Consider the following 22,951-nt stretch of genomic DNA (forward strand, 5'->3'; position numbering starts at 1 on the left):
CGAATTCTTTCGGAAGCTATTTACATAGCTGGGGCTAGTGAACAGAGCTCGATAGAGCTGAGCGGTTGGCATTTAGACTTCAAAAATAGATTTTTTTTAAGGTTATTATGAGCTGTCCTATATAACAAAGGCTTAATTAACCAGGATTAATTGGAGAAAGGGCAGTTTCTGGCTAATTGGATTTTCGTTGAAGGTTAAACATTTTTACTTTTCCCCTTCACTCTTCTTCTTAACAGGGTTTCTTTGGCTTTTGGAATTCTGACACCAGGATTTAAAAGATAAGTTATTGTTTCATTCTCTCCTTGAGCCTTTTGCTTGCTGGTGTTTTTCTGAAAGCAGCAGATACTTGGCCCAGAGGGACTTCTGGTGGCTGTGCTAGAAATGGGTACTGTACATCTTTGTAGGCATTGTAGACTTTTTATTTTGTCTTCAGTATTTAAAAATATAGAATTTATTTTCTAAAGTTAAAATCATGTTACTTCTACTAATTGCAAACTATAGCTATGTCCAAATACAGAAACATTTCCTGATTGTATCTAGGGAACTCTGTTGCTTTAATTTTATGTAAGTTTACTTTGAATACTGATTACCAAACATAGCATTAAGATTTGTTGTCTCCAAGAGACATTATTATCTCTCAGGGATGACCCTGCAAGCTAAAAAGATACTTGAAAGTAAAAAAGATTAAGGTTTCTGTTTTCTATTCTGTCTTAAATAAGGGTGGAACCAGTTATTTTTAATATTTTTTCTTCTGAATTCTTTTCTTGACCTAGCTAAGCTATGATGATAGGAAACAAATCTTTTTTTTTTTTTTTTTCGAGACAGGGTTTCTCTGTGTAGCCCTGGCTGTCTTGGAACTCACTTTGTAGAGCAGGCTGGCCTCAAACTCAGAAATCTGCCTACCTCTGCCTCCCAAGTGCTAGGATTAAAGGCATGTACCACCACGCCTGGAGAGGAAACAAATCTTAAAAGTACATGAAAAACCTGAAGAAAACACGAGAGATGTGAAAACAAGCAAAAACAAACAAACAAACAAACAACAACAACAACAAAAACCAAAAACCAAACCAAACCAAAGCCAAAACTAGATCCAGGTCATAGCAAATGCATTATACTCTCAATTCTTAGGGGCTTGAAATACAAATCTTTTAGAGGAATTATTTCTCTTAGAAATCTATTGTCTACATGTGTGCAGAAGTGTTTCATTTTAGTCCTGTGAGAGGAATGGCCCCTCCGCCATTGTTGGGGTTTGTGATTTGGGTTGTTAAAGTAAATTTCACACTTTGGAGATGAAACAGTCCCCGTGGTCAGGCCTCTGTAAAGAGCCAGCCACGGGTTAGGAACATGTGTTATCTTATTAGGTGACAGTTAAGGAGATCAGGCTGTTGAAGAATCCTTAGAGCTGGCAAGCTGTAAGTTAACATTCTTTTAACTGCTAAAGCCTCACATTTTATTGGCTTTGAAACCACAGTCACACGGGCAATATTTGCTTCCCCCTCCCCCCAAGATGTATTGGTTATGCAGGATATATTAATTATCCTGATAACAATCAGATAATTTCTTCATTGATTAGCTTCATTGGATTCAGGTTATACATCTATATTTGAGTGTATAAGTGCTGATATGTATAAAATTTTCGCAGCGTTATTTGGCCTTTTATAATTTGCCTTTGAAACTAATAGTTGCATTGGACCTGATGGTTACATTTGATTGGTTTGAAATAGTGTGTAGTTGTGGCTGGTTAGTCTGAGGTAGGACTGGGGAGAGGGATCTTGGACATTGTCGTGCCTTTGTATAGGGCACATGCATTTACACAGCGTATTTATTTCTCTCCCTTCCGGTTTAGGTGCCATGCAAGGAGTAAGCTTCTAGCCAATAGGAGAGTTCTTCCCATAGGAGGTGAGGCTACCTGAGAAGAAACAGTTAGAGTCTCTAAGTGCAGCTGAATATTTTCTACTTAGGCATATGTGTAACCAGTCACTGGGATGGAAGAGATACCTATGGAATCTGGGCACAGCCTGCTTAACCCTCCTGTGTGAAGAACTGCTAGTTGCTTAGTGTTCTTGGACAAGTTTTCTAAACTCTTAGAGAAATAGCAGAACCTTCTTTGTGGTAGAAGGAATTGGGATTAAAGAGATAGGCAAGTGGGCAGCCATGAAAAAAATAACTCCTGGCTGTGAACACAGAATGGAAAGGGGGATGGTACACTAAATAGGAAATGCCTTTCTAGTCTGGAGAGATGGTTTAGTGGTTAAGAGCATTGGCTGTTCTTCCAGAGGTCCTGAGTTCAATTCCCAGCAACCACATGGTGGCTCACAACCATATGCAATGGGGTCTGATGCCCTCTTCTGGTGTGTCTGAAGACAGCTACAGTGTACTCACATACATAAAACAAATAAATCTTAAAAAAAAAAAAAAAAAAAAAGGGGAAATGCCCCTTGGGATAAACCTTTTTCACTCCCAGACTGGGGCTCCAGCATGATTGGCAGTTTTGTCTTCATGTCCGTTCGATGTCACTGAGTCTGCATTTCAGGGAGGAGCCATCGTTGGCTGGTGTGTCCATCAAAGAAACTGTTAGCTCGGCCAGCCTTATCACATATCAGAGGGAAGAAAGGCCAAAATAAGTAGAGCTGATGCTCTACAGCCTCAAGGATGGTAGGGGTGAGAAACAGATGTGGATAATTAAAAGAGAATTAGGAACATAGAGGTGACTTCCCTGACTTCCTTCAGTGATGAACAGTGCTGTGGAAGTGTAAGCTGAATAAATCCTTCCCTCCCCAAACTGCTTTTGATCATGGTGTTTCATCACATCAATAGTCATCCTAGTAAGACAAGGTATATATAGTATTTTACTCAAATCTCAGTACACTGTGTTCAGGCAGGGAGTGAAGATTTGAATTTCCTGCCACAGTTTATGATATGCCTGAATATAAACTTTCCCGGAAGTCTTTGGCCTGGGAACTGACCTTTTTGGTGTTGTATGTGAGCCAAGCATCTAACAGCTTTGCTGCATGTGTATCCTGTGAGCCCTTTTTTCAGTGGTGAGCCATGGTTTGAAGTTGGGAACCGTCTATATAGCTTTGTCCTCCATATTGGCTGGCAGTCCATTTCCAGGAAACAGTTCATAGGGATGAAAGGCATGTTAACCAACATGAAAATACTTAGACTCCAGGAAAGTTGTTTATAGACTAGTGTGTGAACAGGATGCCTGATTGAAAAAAGGACAAATATAGCTGGGTGGGGACCGAAAAGCAGATCTGCTGGGTAGCCGGCCAAGTAACATCTGGCCGTATCACAAACAGAGAGCGGCCGTCTTCAGAGCTGTGTTGTTTTTGTTCCGCTCATCAGGATGGTTTTCTCAGCACGGCTGGGCTGCTGTTAAGGAGGCTGGTAAAGCTGCTCCATTGCCAGTTTTACCCCCTTCAACCCCTGGCCAGCTTCACCCTCCTGCTGGTGCTGTTGGTGGAGGCTAAGGGAGTTTGCTCTTATGGGTACCTTCCTGGGATGCTCTCTGGCATGGCTGAGAATCACTGGCTTGCTTAATGTTCTCTGCCCCACTCTATTGTTATGTGGAGAGAAGCCAAATGAAAATGAACATCTGGCAGAGGAAACTTCCTGGTTTCAGGAAGGAGTTTGCTAGGGTTATGGTTGTCCTTTTCATCCTAATATGAACTGCTCTGTGAAGTGTTGCTGCACAGTTAGTTATTCCAGGGTCAGGGAGCCATGGTGGGGGGGTTGGAGGGGTGGGGTGGGGTATTAGGATCGCAGCCTGGGTCAGGTAAACACTGTCAGCGGGATCTGTGGCTTTTTGATGCTCTTCCTTCCTGGCTCGGTTTCCTGAGAGGACATTGGGTGTGAATTGGCTGGGAGCACTTGTTCTCTTTACCAGCCGGAGTTATTAGTTAGGTTGGCCATGAGAAGGCTCAGTCTCCTAAATTCACACCCACGATTTTACCTTAGTAACTTGGTTTCCTTGAAGTTAAGTCAGTATTGTGTGCTGTGCCTCTATTTTCTTGTTAAAATGGTTTTAAATTGAATATGGATAGATACAGAACTGCATAGATTCCTTTTATTTTTTTCTTTTTAAAAGATTTTTAATTATTATATGTAAGTACACTGTAGCTGTCTTCAGACACAGCAGAAGAGGGTGTCAGATCTCATTATGGATGGTTGTGAGCCATCATGTGGTTGCTGGGATTTGAACTCAGGACCTTCAGGAGAGCAGTCAGTGCGCTTAACCACAGAGCCGCCTCTCCAGCACCCTAGATTTCTTTTCTAATCCCAGCACCTATGAGGCTGAGCAGCAAGAAGCTTCTGTTGGAAGCTTTGAGGCCAACCTGGGATACGTAGTGGAGCCCTATCTAAACCAAACCAAACCAAACCAAACCAAACCAAACCAAACCAAACCAATCCAAACCAATCCAAACCAATCCAAACCAAACCAAACCAAACCAAACCAAACCAAACCAATCCAAATCAAACCAAACCAAACCAAACCAAACCAAACCAAACCAAACCAATCCAAATCAAATTTATACCAACTCTTCAGGCAATAATAATGACACACCCCAAAAGGCAAAGCAATGAAAAGAATTGACTGTGTTAGAAATCTAGCTTTCTTGGTCACATGTTGGCACACTAGTGATCCAGGTCTTGAGAGGGAGAGGCGGAAGGATCAGCTCCAGATCATGTTTGGCTACATATGGAATTTGAGGCCAGCCTAAGCCTCATGAGACCCTGGCTCAAAAGCAAAACAAAAATCCCCAAGCCAACAGTAACAACAAAGCAAACTCTAGCACAACGGAAGGATGCTGAACCAATATAGTATGTGCATCTTTAATGGACATCTTTACGCTATGTGTACCGTGTGCATGCCTGGCATTCGTGGAGGCCAGAAAGGGCATGAGATAGCCTAGAACTGCAGTTATAGATGGGTGAGAACTATAGTGTTGGTGCTGGGAACTGAACCCCAGTCTTCTGCAAGGGCAGGAGGTGCTCTCAATTGCTGAGCCATCTCTCTAGCTTCTCAAGTACACAGTCGCTGATGAAAAGCAGTTGTTGACTTGCGCAAACATGGTTGACTTGGTTTTAACAATGTTCTTGTTGAAGGAGTTATGGGACGCCTCTTTATTCTGTCCTCTGCCCTTTGTCCCTAGAATGCTTTCCTTATTTTCTGTAATAGTGCGTTAGAGAAATCTCTACCCCGGAAGGTCGTTGGGGTAGATAAACTGATCACTGTCATATAAAAAACAGGAACTTTATTTCATGCTTTTGCTTTCCGGCAAGGGAATGAGCTCAGTGCTTTGGCTTTGCCCGCTTCTGAGCAGCAGAGGTGCTCCGTAGTCATCTTGGTTCTATCAGCAGCAGAGCCACTCTAGGTTAAATGCTTTGAAGTTAGTTTTTTCTTCCATTTTTATCAGTGGACATGTAAGTTGGTTGTGTCAAGTATAGTGAGGGACCAGGAAAGGTATCTATTAAAACCTTGGTCATTTTCTCTATTTTTTTTTGTAGATTAATTAGTTTTGATTCAAAGAAATAACATTTTTTAAAGCTTTAAAAAATATATGAATATATATACATATTTATATATGTATATATATTGCTCAGTTGCTACTCCTTTTTTTGTGACACTTTTTTACTGGACTGTAGCAGATTGGTGATAAACTTGAAGATCTTGGGTATTCCCTTGAATTTTCTTGACAGTTTTGTGAATTATAGGAAGAAAAGAGTTGATATACTTGTAGTTGTTCTCTTTTTCTCTGCTGTATTAAATTATTTCATTGCTGCAGTAGCAGACTTTATGAATACATCTAATAAAATTGTGTACATATCACTGCCCAGTTTGATACCGTCTACAATCCTGGAAAATGCCTATTTGTTTGCCTCAAACACCATATAATCTAGCTGTGTCCCAAGGGGTTCATTTGGAAGCACCAGTTGACCAGATTGGCACTGGGAGGATCCAATCTGGGTGGTGTGGTGCAGCCACTAAGATCTGTGGCAACTTCAAGAAGCAAAAGCTGGTACTAGAGTTGCATAAAGTAGCTCTGAGCAGCGAGTTCACACTGTTTTCATACTAAACTTCTCCCTAAGTATTTGATAGGTTCACAGTGCCATCTTTGCCTCCTTCACAAAGCAAACTTCAGGATTTTGGAAATAATTAAAAGGAAAGATGTTAGGAATTAAAACAAAACAAAACAAAACTCCACCATAACAAATGAAAACAAGGTATCCTAATTTGTAGGAAAGTGTAATACAGGAGCAAATCAAGATGCTGGTTAAAAGCCTGGTCTCTGCCACCGGTTGGTTATTTTATGGGCATGTGGGATACCCACCCCTTGGATCAATCCTTTGGATACATCATCAGTCATTTGACCTCCATATCTAAATTGATAGCAGAGACGTGTTCGCATGGGTAGTTTGCAAGCAGCCAGCAGCATTTCCTGGGGATCCATCTTCTCACTTCTCCCAGAATGTGTGCGTACGCGGCCTGGGTCAAGCCAGGCCAGTCAGTGGTTCTGGAAGTGAAAGGAGACTTGGGAGTCACCCAAGTATTAGGACCGAGGAGGAAAGCCATCCATCCTCAGGAAGCCGGGATGGAACGTCACCTTTTGTGTGACCGGTGCTCTGTGAAGGCCTTTGGCCTTCAGGGTCTGACACAAAAGAGCAAGGAATTCAGTAGCTGAGGACAAGGTTGAGGAAAACTATCAAACTCAGGAGGAACCTGACTGTAAAAGAAGGATTATAAAGGATGAGAAGTTAGACGGGGGCAAAATGTGTAGGGAAACAAACAAGCCCCTACTGGTGCCCCAGTGTTCTCTGGGTTCCTGTGAGTTCCTGGTCCTTTTTACCTGTTTCTATATTTATATACTGGTCTAAGAAGATTAGGCCTGACATCAAAATTCTTTTTTATATTTTGAGACAGGGTATCTATATGGCCTTGAATGACCTAGAACTCACTATATAGCCCAGGCTGGCCATGAATAAATCCTCCTGCCTCTGCCTTTCCGGTTCTGGAATTAAAGGCAGGCGTCAGCATGTGTGAGAGAAAATAGGCTTTCTGCCTGGGAATCTATACAGCACACGGTGAGAGCGTCGAGCCACAGGGCAGAGTTGTGAAGTTCCCTTTTAAAGATTTATTTTTATTTTTAAGAATCTGTATGTGTATGTATGCATTGCTACCTGTGCATGAGTGACCATGGAGGCCAGAAGAGGGAGTCGGATTCCCTGGAACCGAAGTTGTGGCGGTTCTGAGCAGCCTGATGCGGGTACTGGGAACTGAACTGGGACACTCTCTGGAAGATCAGTAAGCCCTCTTGACCACCTGTCCATCTCTTCAGTCTCCAAATGGTTACTTTTTCTCACTGCACACAAAGCAGATGTGTATAATCTGACCAGGGAATCACTTTGATTTAGCTAGTGAATGTTTGAAAGATATAGAAATCATTGTGGGGAGTTGATTTTTGCCCCCCTCCCAAACTACAGATTATTCTTTAATGTTGATTTCAAGCATGAAGTTCTATGTAGTGCTCTATGAATGACCTTTGGCTATTGATAGAGAAGACCGAGGTCATCAGACTGGTAGAAAAGGGACTAGTGTGTTTGAGGCTTCCTGGCTCAGAAGGTACAGCTGGCTTTGTTCAGCTGCCATGTACTTGTTTGTGTAGTAATGAGTTTGCATTTTTGTGTAGTAATGAGTTGGTGGCAGGTAGCGTCCACAGGCAACCAACGGAATTGGGGACAGAAGTGGAACATGGTCGCCACCCCACAGAATCAACTCTTGTTTTGGTTCAGTTTTATAAACAGAAGGTGAGAGAAATAACACCCAGCAGTTGTACAGGGAAGCATGCTGTTTGTCTAGCCTGCCTGTTCACTACCTCTGTCACTGTGTGCTTTGAGACCCTGGCCATGGGTATTTAAAGGTTGGATCTCTTAGAAAAAAAGCTTTAACGAAAATAATACTAGAAGGAGGTAGGAGGTCACTCAGGATGTTCTCAGTTTGTTTATTCCCATTAGTAATAGGCATACCCAGCATGGGGGTATACGCCTTTAATCCTAGCACTTGGGAGGCAGTGGCAGGTGGATCTCTGAGTTTGAGGCCAGCCTGGTCTACAGAGGGACAGCCAGTCCTACATGGAAAAACTCTGTCTCACCTACCCCCTCTCAAAAGAAAAAAAAGTAACAGGCACGTCTTAATCTTAGTTTTATTGTGTTTTTCTGTAGGTCATGAGATAAGCCAGGAATGTAAATCAGCTAAGATGATCATGTTACCTCCTAAATGAGGTAACAAGACGCACTTGCACATCTGAATATCCATATGTATGCTTGTCTCCAAAATATACATGAGGCTGTTACCCAACATCTGTGCAGAACTGGTACCAAGACATCCTCTTGCACCCGTAGAAAATACCAACATTTGTGAATATCCATGACTCATAAATACAATAGTAGATAGACTCTATATGTCTTCCCATATACTTAAATAGTAGATAGACTCTATATGTCTTACCATATACTTAAATAGTAGATAGACTCTATATGTCTTCCCATATACTTAAATAGTAGATAGACTCTATATGTCTTCCCATATACTTAAATAGTAGATAGACTCTATATGTCTTCCCATATACTTAAATAGTAGATAGACTCTATATGTCTTCCCATATACTTAAATAGTAGATAGACTCTATATGTCTTCCCATATACTTAAATAGTAGATAGACTCTATATGTCTTCCCATATACTTAAATAGTAGATAGACTCTATATGTCTTCCCATATACTTAAATAGTAGATAGACTCTATATGTCTTCCCATATACTTAAATAGTAGGTAGACTCTATATGTCTTCCCATATACTTAAATAGTAGATAGACTCTATATGTCTTCCCATATACTTAAATAGTAGATAGACTCTATATGTCTTACCATATACTTAAATAGTAGATAGACTCTATATGTCTTCCCATATACTTAAATAGTAGATAGACTCTATATGTCTTCCCATATACTTAAACCATCTCCAGATTACTTATACCTAATGGAATTGTATGAATACTGTATTGTTCTCTCTATATGCCTTGGCTTGCGTTTTAGCAGGATAACTGAGTATGCAGTACTTCTCATACAGTACAGTTCCTGGGCATCTCACATTCAGGACTGTTAGTTAATATCCATGGCCACCCAAACTCTAAATCAAAGAAGGTACCAGCATGATAAAGGGCCTGCCTTTGGAAGGGTTTTCCTGGCTTTGCTACAGGTAACTTAGGATCTAGGACCAAGGTAAGTGTAGGTGTAGGTATAGGGGTGGGCGTGTGTGTGTGTGTGTGTTTGTGTGTGTGTGTGTAAAATCTATTGTAGACCAAGATGGCCTAGAGATTGCTATGTATCTATAAGGAACCTTGAACTCCTGATTCTCCTGACTGTACCTCCCATGTAGTAGATTATAGGCAGATGTCACCAACCTATGGTAGGACAGGAATTTTTTAACATGTGCATCTTATAAAATGGTTTTAGTTGGACAGGGTCTTGTGTAGCCCAAGTTAGCTTTGAATTTGCTATGTAGGCTGCCACAGTCCTTTTGTCACTCTGCCATTGCACTGCTGCGTTACACACATGAGCCACCACACTGCTTTCCAGTTGGTTCTAATCCCTATGAGAAAGCTAGTCAGTCAGTAGTCTCTACGGGCAAATGCCTAGTATACTTTGGTGATTCTAACTGGAGTCTCTGGTAGCACAAGCCGAGAATCAATAGGATCCACACGAACACACTGTGCATTTCTAAGTTGTCAGTAGATGGAGTTTTTTCTTTGTTACGGGGGTGACTTGTTGCTTTTGGCTTTCCCGATACTGTTTTCTGGAGACTCGGGTTGTACAGCATTGCATAAGACCCATTTCCTGCTGTACTTAAGCATCATTTGTGCTTTTCTCTTGTGTTCCCCAGCCTGGAGGAAGTCAGCCTATCTTTCCTTTTGCACAGTGGGGAGACAGAATGTTGACCTCTGAAGCAAGTCTAGGTTTATATTCTCCGGGCTCACCCAATGGTAAGAAAGCCAAACAATGAAGGAGACAGTCCTGACATCAGAGCGGGACGTCTTGGGTGGGGGAATCCCAGAAGAGAACATGTTGTTGTAGGGAACACCCAGAGGAAAATGGACAAATCATGATAAGACTCAGTGGGGATTTCTGGGCCACCAAGAAAGCACTCAGTCAGTTACACACTCAGTTGCATTCGGCAGGATCCTAACAATGTCCTAAAATGGTGATCAAAATTCAGAGGTCTACAAGGGTAAAGTGAATCCTTTAAACTAGCAAAATGTGTTTGGATTTGAGACAAAAGGGATTAGTGGGGTCCTGGCAAGCCAGAGAAAAAAATCCTGAGCCAGGCGCCGTTCGGCTTTGGCTGATGCTGGCAGGCAGGCCGGCCGGCGCGGTGAGGCTTCCAGGTTTGCCTGATCAGATTCAATTTTGGATTTGTATATGAAATCTTCCACATTTTTAAAGACATTTGGGGGGGGTAGTTTTAAATGCTTTATGGGCAATTAAAACCAACTTATGTTAGTGCATAATCAAACTACGTGCAGGTCCACAGTTAGGAAATGGAGCTTAGAGCCCCCTATTTTGCATTCAGGGTTGTCCTGTCCTGAGAGTTTGTCCTCACTATATTGTTGATGTAGGATGTATCACGTATGAGTTACTTGGTAGTGGGTTGGCTTTTCCCCTGCATGGAAAAGGGATCCTCTTGAAAGATAATTCAGGAAATACATTTCTGGATTTTCTGAAAGGCGTTTTGGAGGCTAAAGGTTTGATTCTTTATCGACTGTTATTGCTCGTGGGATTGGCTAGGGAGAGGAGAAGCAAACTCCCACCCAGTTCTTCAGTGTGTCTTGATGTCGATGCTATAGCAGAGGCTTCACATTGCACGCGTCCTGGTTCCTGAGACTCAAAATCCCCCGGGCTGTCCTGGGTTAAGTGGGAGTTAGGGAGTGAGTGTTCCCAGCACTAGCCAGTACGAGAGCCTTCTGCTTTCTAGCTCTTTTCTTCAAATTCTGAGATTTTACTTGTACCTTGTTTCTACAGGAGACCTGTGAGTCTGTCTTGGGAATATACATACATACATACATACATACATACATACATACATACATACATACAAACAAATATTCTCTCTGGCAGAATTTACATACCCTTAGGATTTAAACATTGACAACAAGATACCATATTTACTTTAAATGTGCTCTACTTGATTTTAGTTTTATGAATTACATTTGGCAACTATATTTCATTGTTTAGACTTACAATGTGTAAGTTGGTCCAAGTAGATTTTAAACCATCAAAGGTAAGAAACACACACACACACACACACACACACACACACACACACACACACACACACAGGTCTCTGGGCTGTGCAGTTTTTCTGATAGAGAGAAATGGTTGCATTATCTGTGTGTAGGGGAAGGTGGCAGTAGTGAGGATTTTATTCGAAGTCTTGCTTATTTGACACTTCCCTACTCACATACGGGAATGACAACTTTGTCCTCAGAGTCCTCAGTGGAAATCTCTCATGGGCAATCCTCCCAGTGCACAGAGCCACTGGTAATTGGATCTGTTCTAATGTGCCAGTCAGGGTGCTTTGCCATACAGAGTGTCACTTTTTCCTCAATGGCCCTGGGATTAGAATACAATAGGGAGAAAGCAAGGGTGAAAATGATTAATGGTCTTGAAATGCCATCACATCGGAAGCTGAGTAAGAGGGACATTACATAATACTTTGGTCTGTTACTGAATTTTGTTGTATTTCTGCCCTGCCTGTGTTATAGAAAATCAGAACAAATTATGATTTTTTTTCCCCCTAATTGAGACAGACTTATAGTATGTAGCTCTGTCTGGCCTGCAACTTGCTATGTAGACCAGGTTGGCCTTGAACTCAGATGGGTCTGCCCAGAGTCCTGGGATTAAAGGCATGTGCCACCATGCCCCCCCACCCCTCCCCCCTCCCCAATACTGCTTATTTGGGAATCTGTATTGAACTAAATAAAATCAACACCCCTTTAGTAAAAGATTGTCTTGTTTTACACCCCCCACACCTCCCTCTTGAAACAGGAGAGAATTTGTGTGGAAAACATAATTTATATCTTCCACTTCTAGAGAAAGGAATAGCAGAATATCAGTGTGAAAATCAGAAAATACAGTGCTGGTGAGTAGGGCGTAATGAAGAAAGATAATGATCTTTTGCTAGAATTGACAGAATTGGGGAAGTGCTCTGGTTGTAGGTAGTTAAAAGTGATGTATGAACAAATGAGAATTTGGAACTCTTACTTGGCTGGCTATTGCAGTTTAGTAAACAGGACGGCATGTGTGTCTCTAAGTTGCCCAGTCTGACTCATGAGTTGTGTAGACATCTCACATGTAGTCATCATCCACCTCTAGTGGGCAGAGGTTACAGGACAGACCGAAGGGTTAGAAGCATGCTAGTGGTACCTTGGCTCCAGCTGTGCTGAGGGCTGACCTTGAACTTTGAAAAGCAACACTCTTATGCTTGTCTTCTTGCCAGCTCCAAAAGATGACCCTGCATTGGCTGTGTGAGCATGCCAGTTAGGGTGGATGTGTCCCGCATCACTCAGGTGGGGTACCCAGGAGTATAATACTGGGTATTAATACTGTGCCAGGACAGTAGGCACTCAGAGTAATGCTATATGTTCTGCCAAATGATTTGTGTGACAGGAGATAGGTCTTCATCTATTGTGGCCCAGAGAAGCCGAAAGGTTGCACATCTCTGCTCTATATAGTGTAAAATGAGTCTAGATCGAAACTTTATATACAAAGGCAAACTGTTGCTGAGTGCGGTGTAATGTGCTGTTTACACAGAACCTCTGGTGTGGGGAATCACATATTTTGGATAAATTTCATTTATCTAGTTGAATATGTGTTTGTTGGTCATTTTCTTAAACTAGCCTCATCCAAGACTTTAACATAATTTCTTTTGTGTAACAGGGGATGAAACTGCACAGTAAAGCTGTGCAGCTTTATTTTAGAATACTTTTAGGAGACAATAATCCAGAGTGTGGTGGAGAACAGGATGGTGGATTTCATCTAGGCTGGTGTCTCAGATCTCTTCAGGTCACAGGACCTTTAATATCTAAATAATTTTTCTTGCAGTTCTCTCTAGGCAAAAAGCATAACCTAACTGTTTCACTTGCTCTAAATACTTATGTCCAAACAGTATTATTTAAGGAAGCTTGTTTGTTTTGTTTTGACATGTCCTAATAACTCAGTAGCCATTTGAAACACACACACACACACACACACACACACACACACACACACACACACAATGAGAAAAAGACCCTTTATTCTTTAAAACAGTGGCTTTCAACCTGTGGGTCTTGATCTCTTTGGGGGTCAAACAGGCTTTTCATAGGGGGTGCCTATCAGATATTTACAATGCAATTCATAGCAGTAGCAAAATTATAGTTATGAAATAGCAACAAAACCAGTTTTATGGTTGAGGACTACCACAAAATGAGGGACTATATTAAAAGGTCGTAGCATTAGGAAGGTTGACAACCACTGCTTTAAAAAGAATTGTGATTGTCTATGAGAGGTGTGTCTACTGGGCTCAGCACAGCTTCAGCCTTCAATTTAGATTGTACTGATGCTCCCAGCTCAATCCTCTGCAAGCCTCATCTTCTTCTGTTACTCCTATTTGCAGCAGCTGCTGCAAGCCGCAAAGGCAAGACCCACCCACTCCAGCACACCTTAGTGCTTAACTCCTGTTATAGGCTAGGAGTTTCCTTGGAATCAGGCAGACTTTCCTTACCATTTCTTCCTTCAAAAACTTAAAAGTCATTCTAGAGTTTGACATCACTGTAGTGCAGTAGGGTCCTTAGTGCTCAAGTTTGGGATCGTGATGCCACCATCTCTGTTACATCAGAGAAACTCTTCAGGGGACTGTGTTACAGACCAAAGTTCAGTTCTCACGTCCTCCCCTCTTTGATTTGGTTGTACTGTATTCTGTGTTCCATTACTCAGTAGATGAGACCTAGTAAATAGCGTGCCGACTCCATGAAACACAGTTCATGTAGTCACTCATTTAGTTTTTAATTGTCAAAGAATTCCTTTATAGTGAGTAGCATCCTTATTATGCAGACGAGAGAACTGAAGGTAAAAAGGTTATTTACCAGTCAACATATGGCTGGTTGCTATCCTAGGCTGTATTACAAATAGGGTGTGTCCCTGTGTGTGTGTGTGTGTGTGTGTGTGTGTGTGTGTACACGTGTGCATAGACATGGTTGCCTGTTCTGTTTGACTTTATGGTCTGCACAGAATCTTCATTTTCTGCCATAGCCTCTCTTGACGTCTCTCCACCTGGACCCGTGTATGGCTGCTATGAGAAGTACTTTTCAGTGTTTCATAGTGACCCTGACAGGGGTTTTGTTTGTTTTGTGTTTCTTGTTATCATTTCTAGATGACACCGTTGAAGCTCAGAAATCTATTGCTTTTATAATGAATCACAAGTAACTGGGATTTGAATTACGATGTAAAGGATTCTAAGTATCCAACTTGTCATTATACTTCATTGCTGTCATTGTAGCCAGAAAGCATCCTAGCATCTTTGGGTTCTTTATTCATTAAAGCAAGATGAAGATATGATAGCAGGCTTTGGGTGGATAAACTTCAATACGTCCTATTTACTTAGAAACCATGCATGCATGGTATGTGTGGCACCTCACTATCAAATAATGTCCCTATTGCCCAACCATGAGAAATAACAGAGGACATATTGTGCCTACCATGTATAAATATATGCATAGAGGAGAGAGAGGGTGAATGGGCTGCTTGTCAGTGGCTGGCTGCCTCAGGAAGGACATAGTGACAGCAGCAGGCCAGCAGACCCTGAGATCAGGACAGGGTAGGAGGGTCTGTTTGTAAAGGCTCGCTCAGAAGGGGAGTCGGAGTTTGAAAATCCCTTGGTTTTGTTGCTGACCGCATCATTGAATTTCTCCTTTGAAGAGGACCAAACCTGGGCCGTGGGCATACTTGAATAATCCTTGGGATTCATCATTCGCTTGCTGGATGTTGAGGGTGTTGTTGGAATTAGGGTAGATTGGCGTGTATGAGTTGGGCATGGCTTTTTTGAGTGAGAAGAGTCGGGGTGTTGCAGAATGTAAAGATTTCAGGGCCACTGTGATACCTTGGCATATCTTCAGATACTTACAGCCTCCCGGGGAAGCATAACACTGCTTTGTGGGAAACTGAAGAGTTTTTGCCTCTAGAACACAGTGAATGTGTGGACTGAGTTCAGCTACTGGAGTTATGTGGTGCTCTCTCCTACCCACCCCCAATGTTGTGCTTTACCCAACTGAGCATACAGGGAACCCATACAACCTGCACACCCCCAACCCCACCCCCAAGGCATGCACGCTATATGCACACACTCCTTTTTCATGTCCCATGTGCATGTTTTTTTTTTCCCCTTCTTCCTGAATATAGCCAAATCTACCACTAAAAGTCGAGTGGTATCTCTCCTGGACCTACTGTGTTATGAGATCCTGTAGGGTCTCTTTTTATCAGTCTCCCTGAACACTACCATACTCAGGTTTTTTGTGTTTCTTTTCTTTTCTTTTCTTTTCTTTTCTTTTCTTTTCTTTTCTTTTCTTTTCTTTCCTTTCCTTTCTTTCTTTGTTTAGAATCATGGTTATTGTATTATCTCTTTTATCCTTAAACTGTTAGGTTTTCTCGAAGCTGCCTTCAAATCCTTCTACAAAGGGCCTGGCAAAGAGCTCCAAAGTCATCATATCCCAGTCGGGCTAGGAAGAGGGGAAAATCCATTCTATCCAGGTGGCATTGTCCAGAAGTGATCTCCCCACTGTCAGACCTAGAATTCACTTTGTAGACCAGTTGTGCTCACAGAGATCCACCTGCCTCTGTGTGGACGAATTCTTCTGTTTTTATGACATTTTATGGACTTAAGCTTTTACAGGGTGTCCACTGGAGAAAAACCACTGAAATACAGTGTGTAGCCAACTGAAAGTCTCTGTTGCAGCTGGCTGGAGGTGGAGCATAGAGCGATTAGAGTGAGGGGGCTTTACAGGCAAACCCCACATCCTGGGATCTTGCTCTGCAGTGGCAGGAGGATGTTTGTACAAGGAAACAGTTTGACAGAGGCCAAGATAAGTTAGCTGGGGCACCTTGACTTTGGGTTCCTAGAATAGAGTTGGGTAATTTTCCATGGGGCTTCCCATCAAGGAGATCAAATGCTAGTCAAACATCAATGGCCTCGTCAAGAATACAAGGTGGTGGACTTTGTCTTGTCACAACACTTCATAAATGAGTAAATGAACAAATAAGTAAGTAAGTAAATAAATAAAGGCACTCCTTAGACGTCATGTAGATATATTTTTAATTTATTTATTTTGTGTATATGAATGCTCTATTTTCATGCACACTAGAAGAGGGAATCTGATTCCAATTCTGAGTCTGATGTAATTTTTGGCCAATAATATTCCTTTGCACACATATACTACAAGCAGATTTTATCCAGTCATCTGCTTTTGGATCTTTGGGTTGTTTTATCCTTTGTTTATTGTGGATATTACATTTATAAATACTAGTGTTGTTTTAGTTATATATTTTCACAAATATATATTAACAGATATATATTTATCTGTTTAAATGGAGTGTGTGTGTGTGTGTGTGTGTGTAGGGTGGAGATGTGGGGTTATTCATTAAGTCTGTATATACCTTTTGTGTTGTTGAGACAGATACTACTATATATTCCAGGCTGGCCTCAAACTCATGATTAGCCTGCTTCAGCCTCCTGTGTGTTGAGGTGGCAGGCATGTGCCCCTCTTTTTGGCTGTGGATGCGTTTTGAAGACTGAACACATTATTTTTCCTACTGGGTATGCCATTTTGCATTCTTAGCGGTCATGTAGGAGTAAGTATCCCAATTTATCCAAATCCTCCCGGGTGCCTGTAAGCAAAGTCCTTTGCTTTCATAGATTCTCATGATCCTGTTGGTCCTATTTAAGTATTCTGGGAGAAGCTCTCTGTTTTAAGATTGTGACTCTGTGCATGGGCCAGCACATGCGCGCTGCCTCTCCTGGAGCTACAGTTGGAGTGCTCTTGAGCCTCCTGATGTGAGTGCTGGGAGCTGAACTGGAGTTCATTTGCAGAGCAGTGCGAGTTCTTCATTGCTGAGACCTGCAATCAGATCCTAGTAGGCCATCGTTCCTAGTGCTTAGGATCAGGGTGAGGAAGTGTTGGGGGAGGGGGTGCGGGGAACCAGTGTTCAGGCCTTAACAACGTGGAGGCTTTAATTATTTGCCATGGTTGGGCAGATGTGGGGTTTTGTTTTTTTTTAGATTTATTTATTATTATACGTAAGTACACTGTAGCTGTCTTCAGACACTCCAAAAGAGGGCACCAGATCCCATTACAGATGGTTGTGAGCCAGCATGTGGTTGCTGGAATTGAATTCAGGATCTTCGGAAGAGCAGTCGGTGCTCTTAACCACTGAGCCATCTCTCCAGCCCCAGTTGTGCTTATTTTTAAGACAAAAGCATAATTGTTCTTTTGTGTCATAAGTCATGCCCTTCCTTGACTGTAGTCTTAAACTGTTTTTTTCCCCCACGATTATCTTTGTAATGAGGTGTAAGATTTTGAGGGAAGCCATGGCTATGCAAAGCTATGGAGACTAAGGGTCCTAAGCTTCCAAATAGGGCAGAGCAGGGCCAGGATTTTAGGGGAAGGGACAGTGAAAATACACTGCTGTATATTATCAGGTGAGAGAGAGGAGATCCTACGGTTTGATTGTGCCTGAGTGTGTCTCATTTGTTTTATAGTTAGTTTGAACTTATATTCAAATATCAAGATATTTTTACAACATAATTTTGTGTCATAGGAAGTTGATATTATGTAAAAAGTAAGCCTTTCTCTGGGTTTTGATTCAGGTGTTTGTGTTTTAAGACATATTGGTTAGCTGAGGCTGGCCTCGAACTCTTGATCTTCTGACTTCTACTTCCTAAATTTGATCTGTGTTCCTAAGCAAAGTGCCTGTGAATGTCTAGCCTCCTGTTGTCCAAAGGCTGCCCATGAAGGCATTTCGTGCATCTCTTGTGTGGCCTTGTGTGAGTGCGTTCATGCAGACAGTTCTGGCACAGCCGTTTGCAAACGAGGTGAAGGGGTTGTGTGAACCCCAGAGCATGCCAAAGCACCAGACATCACGAGCCTGACTGTGACAGCAACCTATATTTCAGTTGGGAGTATAGCCAGAGCAGGATTGTGTGGTTTTGGCATCTTTCGGACCATTGACTCACCTGAGCTGGTGGAATGAGGAAGACGGAGCCAGTGTGAGGGGAATGTGCCCTCAGTGACCATCATGCCAGCAATATTCTTCTGTGGAGACTAGCCCTCCCATTCAGCTTCACCCATGGTTCCCAGTGCGTTATCCACTTTTGTCAGCAAAGTTGGCATCTGCACACTAGGTCCGGCATTAACGATGATGTCTCCGTCAGCTGCTACCAAGCATTTACATGGTCCTGATGAGTTCCCCTGGTCACCTGAAAAGGACGGCAGGGCTAGGACTAGGGGGCCACAAGCTTGTCTTTCCAGCTCTGTACCATTTTGTTTTATTTGAGACAGGACCTCACTCTGTAGCCCAGGTTGGTCTAGAACTCACTAAATAAGTTTAGGCTTACCATTACTTATAGTGATCTCCTGCCTCATCTTCCCAAAAGGATGGGTTACAGGTATAAAAGCTGCAAGCCCAGCTTGGGTCTGGACATGTGAATGGGTACGTATTTCAGTCAGTGCTCACGGAAAGCCAAGCTCTCAAAGAAAACAGATTGCATCTAAGATTGGAATGGGAGGTCAGAGGTGTGTCTTGTTCCCTACAAAGGACAAGGTTCCGGTCAGGTTTTGTTTTATAGATGGAACCAGATTAGAGAGAGACTTATTTACACTCCCATGGGCTTCTCTGGCTCCCTGGAATGACATCAATACCTTCAATGATTAAATAAAGCAACAGTGATAATGAAAGACCACTGGCCCTAGTGATTCCCTCCGGGGACCCATTTGGCTGGCTGCCTGCCTGAGTCCTGCACAGGGAAGCGAGCTGACTCTCTTCCCAGTGTCCTCTAGGTTAGCTCCCTAACAATCAAGGATGCCTGGGAGTCAGGAAGATAGGTCGCAGAAGCCGGGGCTTTTCAGTTGAACAGAAGAGGGCGCCATGTGCTGAGCTGGCAGCCAACCCCCTGCTGGTCACCCATTGCAGTTCTCTTGTGAACACAGGAGAACTGCTGCCTTACTGCCTGGTCTCCCAATAACAGTGCAGGGGAAAATGACAAGGAGGAAAGAATAAGGGGAGATGGAGCAGCCCTCTGTGTTCTCAGTACTTCTACGGAGGCGTCCCTTTCCTGTGGATTCATTTCCTCAGCCGTCACTTGTCTCTGCTCCGTGTAACTTGTGAATCTTGCGATTGGCGTTCACACTAACTAATCTTAGACTACCCATCTAGTCCCCTCTGTGAGTTGTAGCTCTTATCTCCTCCCTTACCTTTGCATTTGGCTAAAGGAACAGCAGTATGAATGAGGTCTGGTGTGGTTCCCATGCGCTTTGCTGTTATTTTGGATGCGTTATCACCTGGATTACTTTCTCTGCAACTCTGCGTCATTTACCATTACCACTGTCACCCTCATGGCCATACTGTGAACATCTGCATGCCACAAGAGGAGAAACAGGTTTAGTTTTAGTAATTTACCCCAGGTCACACTATCAAAGAGTGGTGGATTCATGGCTACATCTGCAGACAGAGTCTACTTATAGTTTATATATTACATATTATTATATAGTTACTATAGGTTAGTAAAAACTCTTTGTGGAATTGGATCCCATTGCTATTTTCCCTACAGACCATGCCCCATCCCTAGAAAGAAACCGTCTTTTCTCTGAAGTTGTGCTATTTTGAGGTGCTCTGCTGCGTTAGTGTTTTGTCCCTTTCTCCTATCCACTGAGGGTCCCTCATTTTTCCTTTTGCACTTTGATTTGTTGCTTATTAAGTATTGGCTGGCTGGGCAGTGGTGGCACATGCCTTTAATCCCAGCACTTGGGAGGGAGAGGCAGATGGATTTCTGAGTTTGAGGCCAGCCTGGTCTACCGAGAGAGTTCCAGGACAGCCAGGGCTATACAGAGAAACCCTGTCTTGAAAAACCAAAAAAAAAAAAAAAAAAAAAAAAAAAAAAAAAAGAAAAAAGAAAAAACAAGAAATCTAAATACTTCCACTTAATGATATGCACGTGTATTTCTAGCTGTGTCCTGTCACAGTTAATGGTGCAGCTTGCTTTGTTTTGGATGTTACCCTTGGTTCCGTTTTGAATTACTGGAGTTTTCAATTTTAGGCTGTTTATTCATATGCCTTTCTATTCAGATTGTGTGCCTCATCACCATCAGCGTAAGGATTAGGAGCCAGCTAGGCTGGTTCTGCACACTTACCCTTCTGCCAACTGCTTCCTGAAGTTCACTCTTAATGCTTAAGCTCCAGGCTGCAGCCCATCATATTCTCTTGCTTCGTAGCAAAGGCTATGATTTTTGAGGACAGGGAAATGGGGAGTTGCTTAGTGGGTTCAGACTTTCATTTTTCAAAGATGAAAGCTCTGAAGATTTGTTGTTCAAGGTAACTATAGTTACATGGAACATGGAATTGGCTAGGAGAGCAAATTACTTTTCAACCACAACTAAATTACTTTTGTTTGTGGTTAGTTGTGCAAAGTGATATGTGTTCTGTGGGTGGGGTGTGTGTGGGGTATGTGTGTGTGTGTGTGTGTGTGTGTGTGTGTGTGAGAGAGAGAGAGAGAGAGAGAGAGAGAGAGAGAGATGCCTATACACTCACAAGCAAAGGCCCAAGGAGAACATTGGTTGCCTTCCTCTATTGCTCTTTGTCTTATTGCATTGAGAAGGGTCTCTCAGTGAACCAGAGCTTGCCTTTTTGGCTGTGATGTGTGGCTATGGATCTCCTTGGATCTGTTTGTCTCAGTTCTTCAGTGCTTGGGTTACAGCCATTGACAGCTATGCTTGGCTTTTTATGTGATACCTGGGAGGTGACGTCTGGCCCTCATGCTCGTACAGAAAGCATTTTTATCCTATGTATCTTTCAGGCCTCAACAACAACAACAAAGTTAAAAATGTTCCTTTGCTAGGTTCCTAGAAAGTGATTTTCCTGTTAACCTGAGAGCTCTGGGGTTTATATAAACTATGTGTCTTGTTCACACCTTCCTTTCTCCCGCATGACTTACAAAGCCCACATCTTCTCTATCTTCTAAGTGGTCACTATGGAACATTTCCCATTAGAGAATCCTGTCGCTTAGTAACCGTGAGCTCCCTTCGTGAGATGATGAGGTCACCACTGTCTTAGATAATATGAAGCAGAGTGTGCTATGCTACTGCTCACCTTCAACATTGCCTTGTAGGTTTCTCACTTGGAGCCCTGAGGGTATGAGAGAAAAGGAGGATATTTTACAGGGTTCCAGTTTTACTAAGTACCCAGGACGAGTGTGGGGTCAGAAAATCCTGTATTTCCCAGCATGATTTGATTTGTTTCTGAATGCACCTGGGTACCTTCACTGCACTCTGTGTTACATGCAATATTAATCTGCAATTGTAACTCCACATATAGAGCTATGATAGATGCTTTGTAGCCATATTAATGTCTTTATAAGATATTCAGAAATATGTACATGCCATTGCTCTCAATTTTTGTTTTAAAATGGTTTTAGTAAGGAAAGCACTTGATGCGAGAATGGAAGCCCTAAGTATAACTGTAGATTAATTACAGCAGTTGATAGCAGTGTGAAGGTACTGGCGACAAGACAAGAGTTCATGTGGATTGCATGTAGTGAAAGAATGCCTAACATTCATTTTATTTCTTGGAAAATAATAAAATTGTAGTCTATTTTCCTCTGAACTCTCACCTGAAAAGTTATAAGTAAAATGCTACATTGATTGATATTGTATGAGATTTGGGAAATGCTTTTTAGTGTGGGTACTTACAGTGTAAAACAAAACTCTAAATCAGTGAAATGACTTCGGACCAAGAGGATGGCTGCGTCTTCTGATTTATTTATTCCACAACCTCCTGAAGGTGTAGTGGCTGCCATACTGTGCTCTGGTCATTAACAGAAAAGAAAATTGTCAAATGTCATGGATGTATGGCTGTCAGAATTCAAGCCGGGTGTCTTCTTGTAGTAGTAGCTAGACAGTCAATCTAACGATGAACAGTGTCCATGCTGATTAGCCAGAGTGGAAGAAAAGGATGTTCCTTGCATAAAGAACACCCTTAATGGTGAATTTATTGTAGCCAGCAACTCATACAGTATAGAACTCGGGTAATTAACATTTGCTGAGCTTGTGGACACAAATACAGTATATCTCCAGTGGACTGTTGGCAGGCATTTGCGGTAGCAGCTTCATGATTCAATTCATTCAGATGCTGATGGTGCCCATATTCTGCAACACACTTGGTCAGAGCTCAGTAATTTATAGATGAGCTAATGGATAAGAGAAGGAAATCAGAGCTCCGTGGCTCAGGTGTCAGTACATCTGGGTGAGGCAGAGCTATCACTGCCGGGATGTCACATCCAGCAAATCAAAGAGTGGTACACTTATGTGTATACCAAAGGAATGTGGGGATAGACGCAATATTTGTTTATGATTTATCTTCACCAATATTTAGGGAGAACCTTAGAGTCTTCTCCTGTACAGTAGAGCAGGAAGAGTTCATTCTAAAGAAATTTTAGAGTAGCTATTGGGAGTTTCTATGGAATATCTGATTCTAAATGAACCCTGTGGGATCACTCAGCTATATCTTATGCCTGAGCATCTCAGAGGACTGACTGAGAGAGGCTGGTATTTTAGATGCTTGATGAATGATTAACAAGTGTAGTTTTAATTTTT

At 42.2% G+C, this 22,951-nt stretch overlaps 1 protein-coding gene and 1 long non-coding RNA gene across 12 annotated transcripts in view; one reads left to right on the top strand and one right to left on the bottom strand.

Moving 5' to 3' along the window:
• Fmnl2 (formin-like 2) overlaps positions 1-22,951 on the top strand; it is a 276,486-nt gene that overhangs the window by 130,446 nt on the left and 123,089 nt on the right. The gene's annotated exons all lie outside the window — the stretch shown is intronic.
• Gm52511 lies at positions 15,748-20,643 on the bottom strand. Its single transcript, XR_003953831.1, has 3 exons — positions 20,495-20,643; positions 19,559-19,718; positions 15,748-18,564 (listed from the first exon to the last, which is right to left on the bottom strand). It is a non-coding gene; the product is annotated as a predicted gene, 52511 (long non-coding RNA).

The sequence above is a fragment of the Mus musculus genome, chromosome 2 (assembly GCF_000001635.26).
Source record: "Mus musculus strain C57BL/6J chromosome 2, GRCm38.p6 C57BL/6J".
Taxonomy (NCBI): Eukaryota; Metazoa; Chordata; class Mammalia; order Rodentia; family Muridae; genus Mus; species Mus musculus.